Raw genomic sequence first — 21,344 nt, forward strand, 5'->3', positions numbered from 1 at the left:
ACGAACTACTTCAACTGATGAATCCTTATACACCCATTCCATAAACGGTCTACGAGCTATATTAAAAGCTACGAAACCCTCCAGCTGACATCATATAAAATCTGGTAAAATTGTTGACTTTATAGTAGCGGTTTGATTGTTAAAATATCCTATAAATTCGAGTTACTAAGAGTTTCTAAGTGTTTGACTCTAGTGATTAAAAAAAATTATAAAAAATGTGTCTCTTAACATTGACACTAAGCCAAATGTAAATAAGAATGTTTGTTAAATAAACCTTACTATGCTACAACAAGAATATTTAAAACAAAAATAATAATAATAATAATAATTCAAGAAAGCTTCGACAAGTGTTCCCCATAGTTTAATTTTTTTTTGAATGGGCTGGCAGTTGTTACTAAAATTAAATTGAAAAAATCGTTACGTGTATATTTTAATTAAATAAAATTTCACTTCTCCTAAATTCATTTTGGTTAGTACTATTTCTAGTAATAACTCAAAGGCTAAAACGAGTTTGGAAGTTCTTTTAGTTATGTAGGTACTTCCCTCTCTTCGTTGATGAAGTTGTTACGACCTCGCTATGAAGAACACTTAAAGAGGAGAGTAAATTGAAATTAAAAATTCTTTTCTCGATCAGAGCACTTTCTAAAACTGAAGTTTTTTTTACATCACAATTAATAATTCGTGCTTGCGGGCGAGATAAAATAAATGTTTCAGGTACGCACTATCTTTATCATAACTTTTAGTAAATTTTTCATGCTGAAAGAAAATTTTAGTTCTAAATAATCAAAAACAGAAGTTTCAGTGTAACGAAAATTAGTAGATTAAATCGGTATTGCTGAGAAGATATGTAACGTGTATACACTTTATGACTTAAGGATATAAAGTAAATGGCTTATGACATCATGATATTCAAGTTTATAATGAGATCCAAACCATCCTTTTCTTGACTCGATGCGTATTTATTAAAAACGTATGACTCGCAGTGTACACAAAAATAACATCAATTAAGATGAAAATAATCAGTTTTAGTTGTTTAGTTCCAGTTCAAAGATAAATATTTGTTGTTCAGTGCCTTGTTCAAGTATAAATATTTGTTATTCCGTGCCTTTTAAGTAAAAATATTTGTTTTCAGTACATTTTTCAAATATAAATATTTGTTGTTCAGTGCCGTGTTCAAGTGTAAATATTTGTTGTTCAGTACCTTGTTCAAGTGTAAATATTAGTTTCTCAGTGCCTTGTTAAAGTATAAAAAAGTTACAGGCTTCAACTTCACATTGCCGTAAGTCGGGAAGAAAAGAACTCTATAATATGTTTAGTTCACTTGTTAGGATTTCTTCAAATACTTTGGATTAATTTTAACAATATTATGAATTATGATATTTCGAATATTTAAATTTAGAGCAGATAGAAAATCTTTACTTGCAAAAAATATTTTTCATGGATGTGAAGAATGGTGGGAACACCCCTAATTAAGCTTCACTTTTGCAGAAATTTTTTTTCAGTTGATGAAACCTTTACTAGTGCAAATTTGAAAAAAAAAAAAAAAAAAAACCTATTAAAATTGTTATTCCCGTTCAAAAAACTTCTTCATCGTCAACTACAGATAGCAATGATGAAGTATTTGATATTATTATAAAATATGTTTTAAATATATATATTTTTGTTGCATTTCCTTAAAAATATATATAGTTCGATAATGAGGATATCTATTTTGGGATTCGATATTATTATATTATATTTATACTTATTATTATATCGATACCAAAGATTGATATTAATATCGATAAGGAATATTGAAACTATACCAATATCGCAGCAACCTTACCGACGAACACCCAGTGACCTTTTTCAGTGACTCTGCCGCCGGACTGGGGAACCTCGACTTCCAGGGCTCACCCCCTCTCCCCGTCTGCCGGCCAATCACGGCCCACCTCTAACTTCCCCTCCCCCCTCGTAACAGCAGTGCGTCCATGATGCCGAGATCGCTAGTTTATTAGTATTTCACATGCATATTCGCATAGCTTTTGTAAAAAATAATTTAAAAGAATGTTATCACTTTAAAATTATATCCCCGTTATTAAATATTACCATTTTAAAGCTCATGTGGTTCTGGCACCTAACAAAGTTTTTTTTTGACGTGACAACGTCTAATAAATCGATGAACGCTGGCTGCACGCACGAAAAAGTGTCCCACTACGGATGTCCCACTACGGATGTATCCTGTTTGCTCATTGTACGCATGCGTGGCATCTCTCTTCATGCTCATTGTACGCATGCGTGGCATCTCTCTTCCACTCGATTGGAACAACCATCGATTTGACTTTTCAACCATATTTTCGTCGTTTGAATTATTAATATTATGTAATTTAACGATCGTCCACCGATTTTCAGCACAATCAGTACGGTTATTTAAAAGTAATGTTGAAAATTCAAATACGTTTTGAACCAACAATGGTGTTTACAGTTACACATAATAATTCAAATTACACCCGGGATCTTTTGCAAATGTTTTAAAAAATATTGTAACACATAAATAAGTTTGGTGTATTTGGGATGCGTATTTGTTATAAAATCGTGTTAATATTATTCCCCTACCGTGAACAACATTTTTATAACCATATATATAACATCTGAAACTAAATAATTTTGAGTATGGCCTCGTGGGTGTGTTTAGCGTACCTATCTCTTGATCTAAAGGTTGTCGGTTCGAAACCCGGCTGCTGCGAAATTTTTTTTTGTACTTGTAAAAATAAATAGGGCGTATGCAACATTTCAAAAGTAATAAATATGTTTGAATTAATGAATGCAAATAAAAGTAAATTTATTAATTCAATTGCACATTTCATTTCACTCCTTTGTATCCATAAAAAATAGTGATAATTCAATAAAAAATGATTTTAATTTTATTCATAAAAGTATGCAGAGGTAGATTTTATCATGCAAAAGATAGAAAAATTTAAAAAAAAATTCTTCCTCAAAGAATATAATTGTTTTAATGCCTAAATGGTTTGGTTGCAAAAACCTGTTACGGCTCAGTCTCAGGCCGAATATGATATTTCCTTTTCTTCTGGATCAATCATTTCATCAATGTTTTATTATGACGTTGTCACGTTAAACTATCGTCCTTAAATCGACTTTACAGACAACCCATTTTTTTAAATTCAAATTGAAATGCTGAGTTTAATGTGGTTCTTCGCCCAGTACTTTGAAAGTCTGTAAAAAATGTAACTCGTGCTCCGTCCGAGCAAGGCAGCACGACCACGGGAGCAAAGTGAGGCACCACGCTTGATTTGCGAATTTGGCACAAGTGACGCATTCCTGGAACAGAGATGGGGAAATGTTTTCTCTTACTTTTTCCAAGAACCAGATGTTATTATTTTTGCGGTCTGCCTCAAGCAGCCACTGTGGCTGTCGTTCCGATAATTAGTAGGAGCAAACACTCGAGTCGGCAGCTCTTCCTTTGACGAAGTTCAGGGACGGAGACTTTGCAAAAATGTCTTTATTTAATAACTTCATGCGCTATTAAGCCACCCTTTTCCGAAATAAAGAAATATTTACATTAGTTTTATGTTTTTTCATCTCAATTTATTTCACTGATTGCACTCAAAACCTCATTAAATTTTATAAATAATTTTACTCTTACATATAATTTCAACAATGCCCTTTTCTCTTATGATATAACGTTATACCGAGATATGAAGTTCTTTTAAATCTTAAAAGAAAATTCCTCCAGTTAACCGTTAGATTGGACAATATTTTAATGCCAGTAATTCGTGTATTCTTATACAGCCTTAAGGCTGAAATGAGACTCTCTTATAGAGCAATGACGGCTAATAGCAAGAGCCTAAGTATTCGGGATGCGTCGTTAATAAAGATAAGCATCACCGTATCACTTAAGCAATCTGGGATCACTGATATGATTTTCAGAGCACGATAAAAATGGTTAAGTATACCGATTCCAATAAAATAAAAACCTAATTTCTGTAAGTTGCCCCAATTTTTTTTAATAGCCCTTAAAAACCGATGCACACCTTTTGCCCCAAGCTGTACCTGTGTGGTTCAAACACGAGACCTCTTGGCCGGGGGAATGCCCGCTGCCCGCCCGAACACGGAAGACGAGTAAACCACGGCAACCGAGAAACGCATTAAACTGAAAGGACGGGAGATTATATAAATGGATAAGATTATCTCGACTATTGCCGTCATTCCACGGTCGAAGCCTGAGGTCACGTGGTTTCTAAAGTCAATGGAAAATAAAATGTTTACTAATTTCAGCAATTAACTATGCAAATGACTTTGAGACAGAGTACATAAAAATCGCATAACTAACAATTTTTTTAATTAAAAATGTAATTAAAATTTCTTTCTAGTGTCTTGCATGCGACATAAACTTATTTCATCGGGCGATTTAGTAGAATATCGCAGTCTCTTAATTTTCGTTTATTCTGTTGTACGCTATATAATCGTCGTCGGAACCTCTTCCCTAGTTTATCTTTACATTTTTATTTACCTTTCGTACGTTTGGTGGTTTTGCTTGGGTTTTACGATGGATATTCGTAAAATAAGCTCATGAAAAAAAACTATTTTTGGCAGTTTTAGTTTAATTAATATACACTTCAATATCTTTGTCACGCGGGTGAAAACCGCATGTTTCACATTTTCGCAACATTCTGCTTTCGCGTCGCGCCGTTGCGCTGTTGCGGTTCCAACATCGCTTGGCGTAGGCGAAGGAGGACTGGGCAAGAGGATACAGCGATGACTCGCTACTGCCTTCTGCAGGCCTAACACCCGGGAACGAAATGTTGCACAACTTGAAAATCCCTGACCCGGAGGAACCTTTTTTTGTTTTTTCAAATATTTACTTTTCCTCGGTGGCTCAAAATAAATTAAATTGTAATATTTAAAAATTACGGTCCTCTGTACTCTTTTCAAGTATAAGGCGTCAAAACATAATTAGCTCTCTTTCTCGTTATCGGTAAAAGTCTATCAAAGCCAAACTAACTGTTAAAATATGGTGACACTATGGTAAATAACCAATAACAACTTCTTCACAAAGGTTATAGTGGAGTTCTTCCCGTATAACGCACCTGGGGAGGCGCAGGCTGATGTCACACGATGCGCTGCGGCTAAAACTTACGCAGCAATATTTGGTGGAATGGTATTTGGGCCGCTTTTCTTGTAGAGTGCACAGTGCAGGTCTCTCGAGAATGCACTAAGTAAATGTGTCATAATCAAACAAGTAAACAAACAAATTTAGAGGATGTCACCGAGTATAAACTGGCAACGGCTCTGGTTCAACTGCATGGTGTGACACCGGCTTGACAGAAACAAACCTGTGGTTCCAGCGCTGGACAACTTCGTTGCCTTGTGTTAACTGCGGAATTGGTTCCCTGGAGTGTGTAGTGGTCACAGAGAACCGAAGTAGTCAGAATTTCATTTCTGAAAAAAGAGGGGGTGGGTAAGAACCACTTTTGCTGCTGTTTGCTTTCAAATGGTTTCCTTTTGTTGGTGGTTATGATAGATTTTTTGGGATTTGGGAGGTTTTAACCCCCATGCCCGCTCCTCTGTACTCCCCTGCAATATACGCCCGCTTTCTCTGGCTGAATATAAATTTTTAAAACTGAATCATATACAATGTACGTAATCAGTTTATTGCATTAAATTGTGGATTTACACTTAAATATTAAATATACGACTTTTCTGTAGAATACCAAAAGAAAACGTTCGCTGAATTGAAGTTAATTTGAGCGATATAAATTTGTTTTTTATTGCCAGTGGTTGTTTCCGTGCTGCGTTCAAAGTTTCCACAGCTGGTCGTGTTTTTTAAGAGCAGATCCGATTTTTTTTTTCACAGGAAAAAAAATAAAAGTACGTTTGGTACTTTATTCGTTGTTACATGAATCTTATCAGGAAAGTTTATGTTGAAGTGGAAACAGGTGACCCAGTTCTCGAAGTGGCAGCGCACTTTTATTAAGCTGTTTGCAGCGCTACACTCAGAGATGGCGAACAGCAGGCAAGTCCGAAGGTGCATTTCCCGTTACGTCCGGTCGGAAACCAGTGACAAACATACGCGAGTCTGTGCTTATTTCAGCGACTGCCTTCCCCTCTCTCAATCTCTCTCTCTCTCTCTCTCTCTCTCTCTGGCTCTCTCTGGCTCTCACTGGATATATCTGGCTCTCTCTCACTCTTTCCTCTTTGGCTCTCTTTCTTTCAATCTCTCTAGCCTGCTCTCTATATATATATCTGGCTCTCTCTCAATCTTTCCTCTCTGACTCTCTCTCTCTTTCAATCTCTCTGGGCTCTCTCTATCTCTCTCTCTCTCTCTATTGGCTCCCTCCCCACCCTTACCATCTGCCAACTGCACCACCCCGCTCGCTTGCCCCGGCGCAAATAGAGCAGGACACTCGAAAGTTTCCATACTTGCTCTTATCCGGCGGCCAGGAAGTGCGTCACGTCGTGAGGGACGGCGTGCCGACGACGGCGACCTCTTCCAGGATCGAGCCGGCCGTTCCGGGTCCTCAGAGCAGTCGCTTCCGCCAGAAGAAACAAAGTTTACCCTCCGAACTGGAGTTCAGAGTTCCAACCCTTTTAATTCCGTTCTTTCAAATGTCCCGCCTGGCGTGGAACGTTGCACGTGGCGTGCCTGAAAGACATGCGTGTACTTAACTGATTTTATTTAACACTTTTCGAAATAAACCTTTCAAAACACAAAAAAAAAAAACAATGTCACAAATTTTCAAAATTATTTATTCTCACAGGCTTCCAAGGCCTAGTGTTTTTTGCTTGTGGGTTTCAGCCGTGGAGAAGACGTGTTCACTGACGTTCGGGTCGACACTAAGACTGCTATCCTGAAATTGGCAACAGTAATATCGTCCGAAACATTTGATGAACGCTTATTTTTCGACTTGAATAAAACCAACAAGAACATCAACGACACTTTCTTTCATTGATGCACATTTTATTCAACAATAGGAAAAGGTTTTCCATTTTTACGGATGTCTTCTGGTTGACGCTGTTTCGCATTTTCGAGATGTACCTATAAGCGCAGAAAAATAAGGGCGAAAAAGGCTCGAATAGCAGATACGATATCGCCTCAACGCACGAGGCGCTGAAATGGTTCAGTAATGGACGTGAGAGGTTTAGGGATTTTGTACCAGAATTTCCGTGGCTAAAATGTGAAAACACCCGTTTTAGCACTTTAATAATAAAAAAATGAAAATGTTGGTAGAAGTTTGGCCAAAGACCCAGAGAGCTTGATAGGCTTGGCGCTTGTATTGAGATACGATTACGTCATAATCAGAACAGTTTATATCTTGTTGGCAAGGGAATTCAGTAAATGTTCTCATAGAGTCCAATGCGCCGACTCCGTCATAATTTCTGTTACTAAATTCACATTGTCCCGTACTCACTGCCATACCTATTCTGAAGTTATCGGCATTTAGGTTATTTTCTCTGATTTTCATTTAATATGCAGGTTAGGCCCAATCTGGGCAAGCAAGTGTTTACCTTGTGAGTTGGTAAAAGAGTTTTGTTTGCAGCGAGTGGTTTTTAGGTACATATGGAACCGGCCTCACATGGTAACGCATGCCGGGCATTAGAATATATATACATATATATATACATGCAGCTGTAACACCCTTCTGAGGCCAAGACACAAGGCTCGATTACCTTGACCCAAGTAGGCAGGCGAGGAAAATTTTGTCATTAAAAGTAACTTGACTTTTTTTAGGTCTGTTCACAAAACAAGAGAAATGCTGCGTAAATTAAGTATGCGGGTCTGAACCCAAATTCCACAAGAGAGTTGGTGACCAAAGGCGAAATATTCGTGTCACGATTAATTTTTAAGTCTAAGTTAAAATCTTCTGAAATAATCTCACGAGGCTTTAAAATAAATAAATATTAGCGAAAGTTCTTAAGCTGCAAAACGTTTCCCGCTCAACAAAGTTTCGTGGTTGGTTGAGTTTCTTTCAGGTACATGTCTACTGTCAACAATGTCCGGGATGTGACGGCCGAGAAAGGTGACGGAATCTCTTGGAGACGGCCGCCAATTGTAAGGAAGAAACCGCTGGAGCGGTATACTTAATGACCAATCAGATTTTCTTTTGCGAAAAAATACCTGTCCCTAGTTATCGATGGATCGACCGTTCATCAGATAGAAGTGTAGTATACGGTTAAAGGCCAGTATTCCTTGAACCGATTGCGAGCGATCGATAAGTAGGGACTGGAAAAATTGGCGGTTTCAGTCGCCTTCAGGATAGACTCCATAGTTCGGTAAGAGTCCCCTACTCTACTCATTGGTCGCTCTTTTGATTGATTACCAACCTGGGGTGCCAGTGATTTGATAGATTTATTCATGAGAATTCATCATTGGCTAAGGGTCTTTTACATATATACCTTAAGCCAATCATAGAGCCAAATCGAAGGTAAACCGGCTTGGATTCTAGCCTACCACGAAATGAATCCGCGAATTTTTCCGGTCTCTGTCGATAAGGTATATATGCCGCGGCATGACTATAGGTGAGCCCTCTGTGCGGCTGTCCCTCGGAGCGGCCCAGCACCATTATTCCCCGGGGCTCCGCGGGGGCGGAGTGCGTCGTTACCGTCGCCGAGAGAATGGGGGCGCCCCCAAGATCTGAAGGTTGGGAGATCTCTCCAGGCGACGGCGACGATATCTCCGGCGACGTCAGTCAAAGAGATCGCCGAGCGTCCTGAATGCCCATCCGATCTCCCCGGGCCGCGTCCTCCCTTTGTCGCGCGACGAGACGCCCCGTAATGGCCGGGGATTGGACGTCCGCAAATCCCCGAGCGAGCCCGATGCGTCCCGGTTTGTGCTCGCTTCCGTTGCCGTGCAGTTGTTTAGCTAGGTGAGGGAGGGAGGGGGAAAGAGTGCTCTGTCCGGGGACCTAGCGTCAATCCACGGAGGAAGAAATAAACTCGAATGCGACGGTACCGCGCTGATACGAGGATTACTCCCCCAGAGCTCGTGGAAGCGCAGGGACTTCTTTTTTTTTTTTTTTTTTACCGGGGCCAACGTCTCTAGGTATAGACGTCACGCACCCGCGCAGAGGAAGCCCCGTCGATAAACAGCGCCATGGAAGCAAACACGATGAGCACGGAATTGCATGATTTTCAAGATCTGATGACGTCTCAACTAAAGCAAGTATAGAACTGACACTGGTTAGACACTGAAACACTATTTTGTAGCCACCTCGAAATATTTTTGTCGGTATGGGCACAATTAAATATTTTGTCCTAACCACAAAAAATATTATTATTATTATTATCCACGTTCTTATAACAGTCTGTAAAAAATTGTTGTCTAAAATATTTATTTTCTTGAGGCTACAAACCTGATTCGTTGTCACCACAAAAATAAGTAAGGTTTTCTGGCAACCGCTTACCTGTTTTTTTTGTTTGTTTTTTTAGTTATTGTATCCAATAAGACCACGCTCATTTTACATTAACATGAACATTCGTGTTTCAAAAGACTTCTGTAAAAAACCAAAACGTTATATTACGTTTATAAAATTAAATGGTATTAACATTAATATGAATAGATATTTTTTTTTTCGTTATTGCAAGTCAGAGTTACTTCACCAGCACCATCGAGTGGAACAAGATTCTTTTTAATGTCCTGGGTTTCTTAAGTAAACATTTACGAACCATGCAGTATGTTACGAGAAAAAAAACATACAGTGAAACATGACAAATGAAAAAGAAAAAATTTTTAATTTTTTTTATCAAGCATTTGTAATATTGATGTGATTGGTTGAGCTTTGCGCGAGATGACTAAACCGATACAAATTATTTTTAAGATTTTCACTCCCTCAGACAGAGTCAAGAGCAAAATTTTTAAATTATATCAACATGTGTCAAAAATATTTGCTGCTACTTGATGCAAAGTCAATGTGATAATATTTTTTGTAATATTACGCAGGAGACCCATGTTAATTATTTTTGACAACATAAATCAATTGTTTATATTCCATTAGTAAGTATGCTACTGTTTCAAATAAAACACGCGCAAAAATAGTCCATCATCCAATGCAACAAACGTTGTAAAATGTAATGTTATCACTAATAATTTATTGTTTATTATTTTAAAATACACTGTTGAATACTTTATAAAAAAAATTATTTGGCACATATCAACTCGTAAACGTCAGAAAAAAAAATTGTCAAGTATTTAGTCGCGTTGATTTTTATCGAAAACAAATTTCCAAGGTATGATCGCAACGTGAGTTAAGTAAGACTGATTTAATTCCACACAAAAAGGGGCCCAGGGGCAAGGAAAGACACGACATCCTCAGGGCGGGGCTGGAGGACCCGGTGTCGCGTCGACGCAAGGAGTCGGCCTTGTTCTCCCGGGAGCCTCAAGGCGCGTCAGCGTCCAACTTAATCCCGGGGAAACTCATTTCCCGGAGCGCGACGACGACGGGGAACCCGCCCGGCCCTGTTTCTGATTTTCCCGTTCACATCCTCCTCAACCCCCTTCTTTCTTCAGATCCTCCCCTCCCCCGCGGGCGGCTATAACTCTCGTCCTCTCTCCGGGAGTGTCTCTCTCTCTCTCTCTCTCTCTCTCTTCGGCGTTCCAGCGGGCTGTAATGGACCGGAAGACGATTCCCCGCCGCCTCTTAGGCCGCGGTCCTAGATTTAGGACGGGCAGTTACCAGCCCAAACTAACAGCGATCGCGGGGTGAAAGGAGGCAAGGGGTGGTTCCGCGGGAATGTTTCGCCCGGGGGGGGGGGGTTCGGGGAGCAGAATAGGGGGGTGGGGGTCGGACCCGATACCACCTCCGCCCGAAGGAGCGATCGAACTGCCGCGCCGGCACAAGAGGAATTGAGATCTCCTGCTCGGATACGGCCCTCCAAAGGGTTGAGTGAAATACCACGAGATGTAATTAAATGAGGGTGGGGGCGGCCGGCAAGGGGTGAGGGTGGGGGGGGGGGGGAGAGTGGATGCATCAGCGGGAAGGAGAGAAGCAAAGACGAGAGTTTGAAAGTGGTCACTAAACTCCGGATGGAGCTGCTCAACTTTCTCTCTCTCTCTCTCTCGACTTTTACCGCTCGGAGAAACTTTTATAGCTAATGGATCCTGCGCGATATGGGATGAACCTCGCCATCCGACTAAGATGTCTGAAGCGTTTTTCACGTGCCTTTATTTCCGGCGTTTTACTAAATCTTTAAGAGATTTTATAATCAACGCTAGGGCCGATAAAAAAATAATAATAAATAATATGTAGTTGAAAATCATTGCGAAGTTCGTGCACCCCCCGTAGGCGGCTCAAGAAAATTTCTTCAGATTGTGTGACCGAAATATAAGTAAATAATACTTGGTTAACAATACTGTGACGAGTTGGAAAACAGGTTCAGAAAGGATAGCTCAATTAATTACATTCCGTTCAATATGTTACCTAATATTTACACACTCAGTTAAATTATAACGAATTAATTGTCTCTCCACAAAGTAATCAAGCTTTAATTAATCCACTATTTACTCTCCCCATTGGAGCTCGGCTGGACAGTGGCTCTCTCTACTGCTTGTCTATTACCTCTCACCTCGGTCCCAACACACTGCCTCGCACTACTCACTCGACCGCGGCACATAAAACAGCCGGATTTTTTCATTCCCCGATACACCAGCACAGGTGAACACATTCAAGCTTAAGTATCAGACAGCACAAGAATTCCGTGGAAGGTATTAAGTGGTTAAATCTTAGTAACAGCATAGACTAACACAGTGGGCTAACAACGGTGAGACAGTTTCGATAACAAAAAAACTGCAGAAAGACAAAAAGAAACCTGTTACTGTACTGTTTATCGAAACAGTCCCCTCATTGTTAGCACACTGTGTACGTCTTTGATGTTATTGTTTTTTCATGGCTGAATTCCTTCTACGGAATTCTGGTGCCATTTTATGTTCATCGTTGGGTTTACCTGTTTGACATCAGCTGATTTAGACTTATTTTCTGTGCAGTTGTTATTATTATTTATTATTTTGTATTGATGAATTTTTCCCATGACAAACAATGCAAAACTGCAATGGCATATGTCCACAAAATTGTATTATATATATATGTGTGTGTGTGTGTAGGTGTGTGTGTGTGTAGGTGTGTGTATAATGTCCTTCCGTATATTCCCTTACCAATGCCAGAAATTTAAATAAATAATATACGACTAATTGGTATAGTGTATGATAAAAATAAATTGTAATGTGTAGACTATAATTACCATTCAATCTTTGTATTTACAATTTTTGAACCAATTACAGGTCCCTGTGGAACACCGCGACAACTACTTCCCGCGCGCAGATTGGGTGCGACTGCGATATCGCCGCAGCTGCAGGGGCGGGAGGTTGTTCGTGGTCGTGACCTCGCGATCCGGGCCGGATGCGATCCGACATACAGAGTGTTATGGAGGAGGAAGGGGGGGGGGGGGTTCAGCGAGTCCCGCAGGAATCCGGCGGTCAGTCAGCTTCCCTTTGATCCGAGGGGGTTTCCTCCCCCCCCCCCCCCTCCCGCTGTCCTACTCGTCAAGGCCCTGGGCGAGACCTCGCACAAGGCATCGTCGTCCCTTTCCTCTACCCCCCCATCCTTCAAGAGTACTGCTCGCGTCTGCAGGCGGTCGCCGGAGCGTGCAACCCTACTGACGCCGCGAGCAACCCCGGGAGAGACATTCGTGTTTATGTCCAATGAAAAGCTTATACTGCTGGCTCGCTGTAGAAAGGTTGTGATGGAGATGAAAAACTGACGAATACTAGCTTCTATTGCGCAGCTTAGGTTCCCCCCCCCCCCCTCTTTCCTTCTTTGCGACAGAGAAGGGAGTGACGGAAATTCTCTGTCGCAAAGAAGGAAGAGGGGGGGAACCTAAGCTCCGCAGTAGAAGCTAGTTTTCGTCAGTTTTTAATCTCCATCAAAACCTATCCTACAGCGAGATAGTAGTACGTAACATTACAATTTGTGGTTTTTTTTTGTTTTTTTTTCGAATTATCTACTATAAACGAGAAGCACTCGATTTTTTTTAATGCGGGTGAAAGGGGCCGAACCATTGAAATTTCCGCGACGGTAAACCATTCCATAAGGCGCAATTTCTTTCTGAGTACAGTTCAGTCGCGCGACTGTCGGTGTTTATGTTGTATTTCACAAAATTCTAATATCTGACATAAAATCTCTCGAGCACATGAAAACAGTTTTCATTATTTTATGTTTTAAGAACTTATATTTATTAGATAGTTATCAATAAAATATAAAGATTAAATTTGTCTCGCGCATATTTAAAGACAAAAAAACATGAGGCATTAAAACTAACTTATAAAATAATTAAGGTTAACATTTGAATACCAACCTAAGACGATATATATCGTGTGTTTAATTATATATATATATATACATTAAAATTTAAACGACAAATAGAGACTACACAGTCGACGAAAAAATTGCTAAATATTTAACTTTGTTCTCTTATTAGACACGCTAGTAGTGTATAAATGTATGTCCGAGCCTTGGAGTTGGAGTAAGGTGGCGGTCCACCATCAGGGATTATGACGTCACGGGGGCCATATTGGATGACCCTTAGCTCGACCATTGACCTTAACCTTCAAAATTGATCAGAATTGCCAAAACATGACTCAAATGTTACCAAAATGCGTCCAAAATTAGTAAAAATTTCTAGTGTTTAGAAAACATAATTCCACCGAAAATGAATAAAAAACGAAAAAAAATAAAAATACATATTTCTCTATTTCGAAGAAAAATCCCCGTTTTGAGGGAAAATTTACCAATTATTTCGGCAGCTGGTCTAAACTTATTTACTTTATTCCAATATTTTAGGTTTTCTGCTTATTGCAAGTAGAACTTTCAGAGACTAAGGTACACATTATTTTCACATTCTGTCTGCAAAAAAAAAAAATATGTATCCGCTGAATTCCTCGCTGTCTGTCATCTTCAGCGAGCAGCTCCGCCGCCAGTTTGAAATCACAACCCGGGCTTTTGTGGTAGTTTTGAGTCGCGGACTCCGACCGACCAGCCCTGACTTCAGAGGCGGGGTTTTGAACGCGTATTCTTCACTGGGGTGGTTGTGTGTGTACAGCCGGGGGGGGGGGGGGAAGAGAGAGATGGAAACGAGTGCGCCCAGCTCATCTGCAGATTTTTCTCTTTCTTCCCCCATCAGTCGTTAAAAGTTGCGGGTAACTGCTCTCCTCGGGCACGGCACACCTGCTGTCCTGCTCGAGTCCTGATGATGAGGGGGGGAGTGGGGGTAAACACGAGGACCGTCGAGGGGAGTCGTACCAAGGATCAGCGCACGTGAAAGCCGTTGAAAGAAACTTAGGCCACGACGGCCCTCGGCCGCATGAAAACATAACACAGGGGAATTTTTTTTTTCTATAGGAGTCCGCATTTGAAAGCGAGCTGCTTTGGTTCTGCAGGACGAAGCGGTGCGGAGAACTTCATCCTTCTACTTCGCCGCTACTACTACAATAACACATTATTTTGTGTACCTCTTCGTGTACGTCTCAAATTTACAGAAATATATATAGCCTATTTCTTTGGAATTTTGGGGGGAGGGAGTGAAAATATTTTGAAAAAATGATAACATGACATAAAATAACATTTAATTCTCTCCTTTGCAGTCTCCTGCAGCCAATAATCCGTTAACATATTCTGTTTTTGAAGTTATACTGCTTTAGGCGCGTTATAAAAAAAATATGAATGTATTCTTACGACGCGTGCACCAGCATGAAACAAAACTTAACAGGATGAAATAATTCTACATGCAAATAAGAATTATATTTGCTTGTAAATAATAAAATTTTGTTTTTGATTTTTAATCCTGGTTCATTTAGTTGAAAACCTTTATTTATTGTGAATAGTAGTGGTAGAAATTGTGTTTATAAACTTTTTCAAGTTTATTTATTTAAGTCACTTTATGTAACCAGATTTATAACTTATTTGCATTATAAATTATTACATTATTATTTAAAAAATAATCAAAATAACAAATTTAAATTTAAATTTAGCACATTTATTGATTTTTTTTTAATTGATCTCGATTATTTAAGTTGATTAAATAATTATTTTCATACACTTTTATATTGATATTTAACACTGAGTATTTATTTAAATTTATTAATTTGGTTTATTTTATACTCTATCAACCGTATTGATAATATCACTCTAGTGCATTAATTTTATTACTATTATTTGCATTCAAAATTAAAGATAGTTTTTTTTTTTTTTTTTACGCCAAGTAAGTAAAACCTTTAACGCGCGTTCGGTATAAAATGCACCAATTTTTGTATCACTACTCATTAATAAATACTTTAGTATCAGACTTTCAAGGAAATACGCAAAGTCTATGGGTTCCGTCTTCGGCTGGAGGACAGAAGGTAACAAAAATATTAGAACACGCCTGCACTGAAAACCACTACGTTTTGACGAACAAATCTGAACTATTCTGGGGAATTTATTATTTTCTTCAGAACACGCGTGCACCGCCTAACGAAGCAGTCCCGGGCAGTCCACGGGGCCTATCACAGTCACCACGACCCGGGGCATCGAACCACGGAGTCCGCAGGGAGCACCAGGACTAACCCCCCAGTGCTGGGTTCATTAATACCTGGGCTTTGGTGATGTTTGGTTATAAAAGATAGCAGGGACTGCTAAGTGGCATATCACTAGAGACTGGAAAAATTCGCGCTTTCGATGCCCTCTAGGATAGACTCCACAACCCTCCACATATATATACTCAGACAAATGCCACTTGCTCATTGGCTATTGACTCGTAACACTTGTCAACTGGGACGCTTGCGATTCGATACTTTTTTTTTTTTGGTTGAAGGTTTCCCATTGGCTAAAAGTCCTTCAGATAAACTGTAAGCCAATCACAGAAGCAATATAAATGTACAGTTGTTTGGATTCTAGCATATCGTGAAATGAATCCCCGAATTTTTCCGGTCTCTACATATCACATTTTATTTTATTAAGTCTCAGCTGTGGCTCGAGCTTATACTTCGTTAAAGCAATAGCATTTAGAGGGGGGGGGGGAGATGTCAACATGCTAACGTGTGTGCTGTTGCCGGTGGGGCAGGTGGCTGTTTATCAAATCCTTCTTAAGTGTTTTTTTTTTAAAGGGAAATCATACAGATTTAATTTTAAAAAAATCTTAAAATTTCCGTTTCACAATCTGTACAAAGTTAAAGATTCTAAATTTAGTAAATTGGGCAGTTCCTTGATAAGTACAAAAATAAAACGTTAAAATTTGTTAAATCTTAAAAACATTAAAAAAAATAAAAATCTCATGTGTTGTTACTGGAAAAAGGGGGGAGAGAAAGAGAGAGAGAGAGTTAGAGAGATAGAGGGCCGGATGGGTTGTAGGAGGTCACCAGGTAATATCGGATGTTCGGGAAAAATGTTTTTGCGCAGCGCCCGCGTCGCATCCGCATCCGACCAGGGCCATCGAGATACGCGGAGCGAGCCACGTGACAGCTCAGTACCCCCTCCCCCCCCCCCCCCCCCCCCCGCCCTCCTCACGCGAGCTGCCCGCGGACCGTAAATAAGCATTACAAACCCTGCGATCGGCGCCGGGGCCTGGTTCGAGCGGTCCATTACCCCGGTGCCGGCCATTCGTCATCGCGTCGCCAGCGCCCCTGGCGGCGGCCGGGGGGAACCAGCACTCGCCCGCCGACAGGCCAGGCCTTGCGAGGAGCAAGTGCGCCACGCACGTGCGTACGCCATCGGCACTGACGACACGCACGTGTGTACGCCATCGGCACTCAGGAGAGGAAATAAATGCGTCTAAAAATATTTTTTTTCGTAATATATTGTGGCGTAGGGTTCTAAAATAAGAAAAAATCAAACAAGTAACAGCTAGGTTGGTTATCAATATCAAGGATGGGCGTATGTTAAGAACTATACAAAGGACTTCTAATCAAAAGTAACCCTGCACAATTATCATCAATTTATCAAAACGTACAGGAGAAACGTAAACTCAGAATTCAACACTCACTCGGTAAGAGCAAAATTTTCAGCGAGAGATAAAATCCGTACCGTCAGGAGCCTGAATTTCGTCGTCCTACACCGGTCGTTTTCTGAAGGAATTTTAACCATTTTTACTAAGGACTAAGGAATCAAAGTTAACACTAATTCAAAAACAAAATTACATTTATTTTTTAAAAGTTAAAAGTTTGAAACCAGACTTTTCATATTGATAGTTTCTACAGATAACTGTTAAACGTCAGAATATAATTCACAAATATCAATTTTCAGCAGTGACTTATTTAAATATAAATACTAAACAACAAATAGACACCAAACTTAACTCTAATACTTCTGACGCGTTATTTAAGATCATCTTCAGCAGTAATTACGATATCTCCTCAGATAAGACTGTTCCGCACCCTCCACGCTATTCTTGACGAAGCGTATTCCGCTAGCCAAGACTTGAACGCTTCTACTCGGGCCTCTCCGGACTGAGAGCGCGGACCCGCGGAGGGATATGCTGGACCCGCGATGCTGCGACAGACGTCTGCCCGCTGAGCCGCGGCGGAAGTGGCGTCATCGAGCCCGCGGGCGATGTATTGGCGAGGGGGCGGGGGGAGGGGAGATGGCAAGAGAAACTGTTTTGCGTCGAGGAAATGGAAAACACGTTGGTAAAAGACACGCTGCCTTCCGGAGCCAAGGTTGAAAGAAGAACAAACACCTTCAACTCCGACGGCTTTATTTTTTACTTTCTTCTTCTTCTTCTCCTTTCGTTTCTCAACGTATAGCGGTTGCCAGCATTCGCTCCTCCTTTTTAAAAAAAGATTTTTTTTTCTTCGTTCGCAGTTTTTTTTTTCCTCTCCCCTTTACCGCGGAGAGTGGGAGCTGAAAAGAAAACCTCAGCGGAATCATGGCGAGAGAAGGAGAAGAGGCAGATAGATAGATAGAGGTAGTTGGTGTATACAGAGAGAAATAGAGAGTTATCTCAGGGGGAAATAAAGCTGCATTTGACAAAGTTTTCTCGCAAACTCTCTCCGTGCGGCCGATATCCGAATCACAACGACCTCCCCTCCCCTCGCACGCCTCTTGGCGCGGGGGAAATAGCCCAGAACTGCGGAGAGGAGGCCGGGATACAGCCGCAAGCAGCGCCGAGGGACTTTTCCGCAAGAAAAAAAAAATTATCTTTGCGGAAGCGAACTTGATTGCGCCCTCTCGGTGTCGTGTTCACCTTTCGACCTCGGGTTGAATTTACTTCAGTTACCTTCATAGCCGTGTTTGCATCAAGCGTAACCAATTAACTTGATACATATTGCCAATGGTAATGTGTCAAACTGAATTATAAATTAAATTGATTTATACATTTTGGACGTTATAATAACACTAGGAGGCTGTAAGGTGTCTAAGGAATGATGAATATTACAAACACTTTAATTTAATAACGAAGTCGTGTTCCACTATGTAGCTGTATTTCAAATGTTACTCTATTGTTAAACTTTCGTTTTATATTTTATACACATCTCTATGGTGAAGGCTAATATTTGTGCTTCATGTGTAACCCTTCTTCCTCCTCAATTGGAAGAGGGGTTGCGTCCCCGACTCACTCTGGGCGCGAAGGGAAAAAATAAATATTAAAACCAGGCATAAAAAGCTAAACAATATAAATTCCCCACACCACTGCCCAGGGGTCAGGCCAAAAAATTGAAAGGATATATTAGCAGAGTAACCATTAAACAAACAAGAGGCAAGACTTTGGACGTATGTTATTAAAAAATAGAAATTTGCAAAAATAATTTTTACTATACATAACCATACAAGCTTAGTTACAAAAGCTGACGTTAATAATGGCAGCATCTTATCCCCATTTGCGATACTAACAATAACCTTTAAAAAATCGTAAAAATATAAATACTGATAACAACAAGTATAAAAATATATAAGGGCGTGAGGCGTGGCCACTATAAAATATCAAAATTTACTGACTGCCCTAATACCAAAAATCAAACAAGACAATCAATACAAATATATAAAAAATCTACAAAAATAATACTGAAGTACAAACAAATTATTTAAATAAAGTTCTTAAACTCTCAATCAACGGTTTAGTCTTTCTTCAGATGTTCGTTGCTAAAGACTTGCCAAAAAAAACAAAGTTAATATCCTAGGCGTGCGCTGGCTTCCTGACCTTCCTCACCAACTCCAGAGTCTAATGCCACGCCGGGCCATAGGTACGAATTCACAAAGGCGTGAACGATGACCAAAAAAAAAATTATCTTATTTTTAAGGGAAATGTAGCAAAAACTCTTCACGTAACATAACCATGTTACCACAGAAGTATTTATCATCAGCTTCAAACAAAGTCTTACTTCTTTATTAACTTGCCAATGATTTTATTAAAACGTAGAATGGCCGCACCAACCAACATCAGGCTGCGCATGTAGTCCAATACCGATCGCATACATTTAATAATACTGCACAAGCTGATATATTAGCTAAATGCAACTTTAAGTATGCCAATTCCGAAGACAAAGTCTCAAAAACAAATTGCAAAATGTTCGTTTCTTGCAAACTTATACTTTTATTACAACTACAGGCAAACGGGCGACCTTATTAAAAAAATCCCACACTGGAACAACGTGTGAAACAAATGGGCCTCTTCACCAAACAGGCTAATAAAAGTTCCGTCCAAATAAAATTTAGTATGGGAAAATACACAGTTCACTAGGTTTGCCAAAAACCAGTGCAGCACCACGAGGGTAAAAATCAAAATCGCGGCCTCTCTTTACCTTGATTTCTTCTGTACCACAGGGCAAACCATTTGCCCTGTCACCCATCGTGGAGCCTCCAACCCAATACTCTTCGTCGCCCGTTGCCGTCCGGCATACCAGTCCGCGCCGTCACATGGCTCTGTCCTCGATGGTCGCTCGGCACAAACCCCCTTGCCGGCCCAGCTGATTTTTTCTTCCCGGCAAGCCGAATGTCTGACGTCATCAGCCAACCGCCGGGCGCTCGCCAAGTGGTATTTACGTGAAACACAATCGATGTTCTTAAACTCATAATCGATAGCTACCAAACGGCGTATAACTAATTAACAGAAACAAATATAATTAAAAGAATTTACAGATAAATTAACATTAATTAAAAAATGCGTAAAAATACGTGAAATAAAAACCATATAAAACTAGAGACCAGCAACAAAAATAAATTACAAGTAAAAATGTGGCCCTGCCGGCCACACATGATACGCTTGTCTCTGGCGTTACAGAATCAGTGAGTCAGCGATGAGCGTAACTATATATAAGATAAATGATGAAAACTATGGTTCAGTGACAATTGCCTTATCACCGGTCTTTCTTTTTTTCTTTGGTTTGGAATGACCATACATTAATAATAAAGTTATTATATCTAATAAGTTGTACGATATATTATATGTCTCAAAAAAACTCTTTTAATCGGAAGTTAAGTTTTATTTTAAAATAACGAATAAATTCGTGTCAGTAAGATTGAAAGATATTATTATTGCCTTGTCACGCCCAAAATTTAATTAAACATTTTAAATTATAAATGAAAGTGAAGTTTTACCCCTCTTGAGGAGAGAGGGAAACTTGTTGGATCCCAAATTTGTGCTAATTAATTAATTTAAGTGATGCAGAGGATTATGTACTCGAGGGGAAGGGGGCTCGCCATGTGAATGAAACGCCTCAGTTAACATGGCCGCCAAGATATATTTTCTAGAATCTCTTTGCCTGTTTTCATGAACGTTAATAATCATCAAAAGCAAAATGGACATTATTTCTTTCCTGAAATCGTTCCTTTACTAAAGAAAATTTACATTTAATTAATTAGTCCACTTGAGAGTCACAGGCAAAGCTGTGTGAAGCACAATGGCCGAGGCAGGTAGCCGTTTCATTTTCTTTCTTCGCTGCTTATGTACAATCCATCGATTTCAGATAGTTGATACAGTTCACCCACCGTTGTCAACGAAAAGAAAGAGGGAGAGAATCCAAAAAGAGGTTCAGCCTCATCGATGCATTTATTACTTTAATGGATATTTCCTGTAGCAAGAACGCTACGCTACATAAACATGTGGAATTTTATTCATAGAAGACAATGCCACTCAAAAGTTCGGTAGTCTGGCGATTATCTGAAGCGTTTAACTGGTATATGTCTTTGAGGGAAGCCTAAGATGTACCTACATCAAGTTCTGTCCCTGCCCGAACACGCCCGAATATTCACCTTCGGCTAACCTCGGGTTTATTTATTTATATTTATATTTCTCTGTTTATTTTAATGTAGCTATACTAACCTTACTAACCTTCCATAGTGTTTTAAAGTGTTTTAATGTAACTAACCTAACCGACCACTTTTAAT

This window comes from Bacillus rossius, chromosome 6 (genome assembly GCF_032445375.1).
Source record: "Bacillus rossius redtenbacheri isolate Brsri chromosome 6, Brsri_v3, whole genome shotgun sequence".
Classification (NCBI taxonomy): Eukaryota; Metazoa; Arthropoda; class Insecta; order Phasmatodea; family Bacillidae; genus Bacillus; species Bacillus rossius.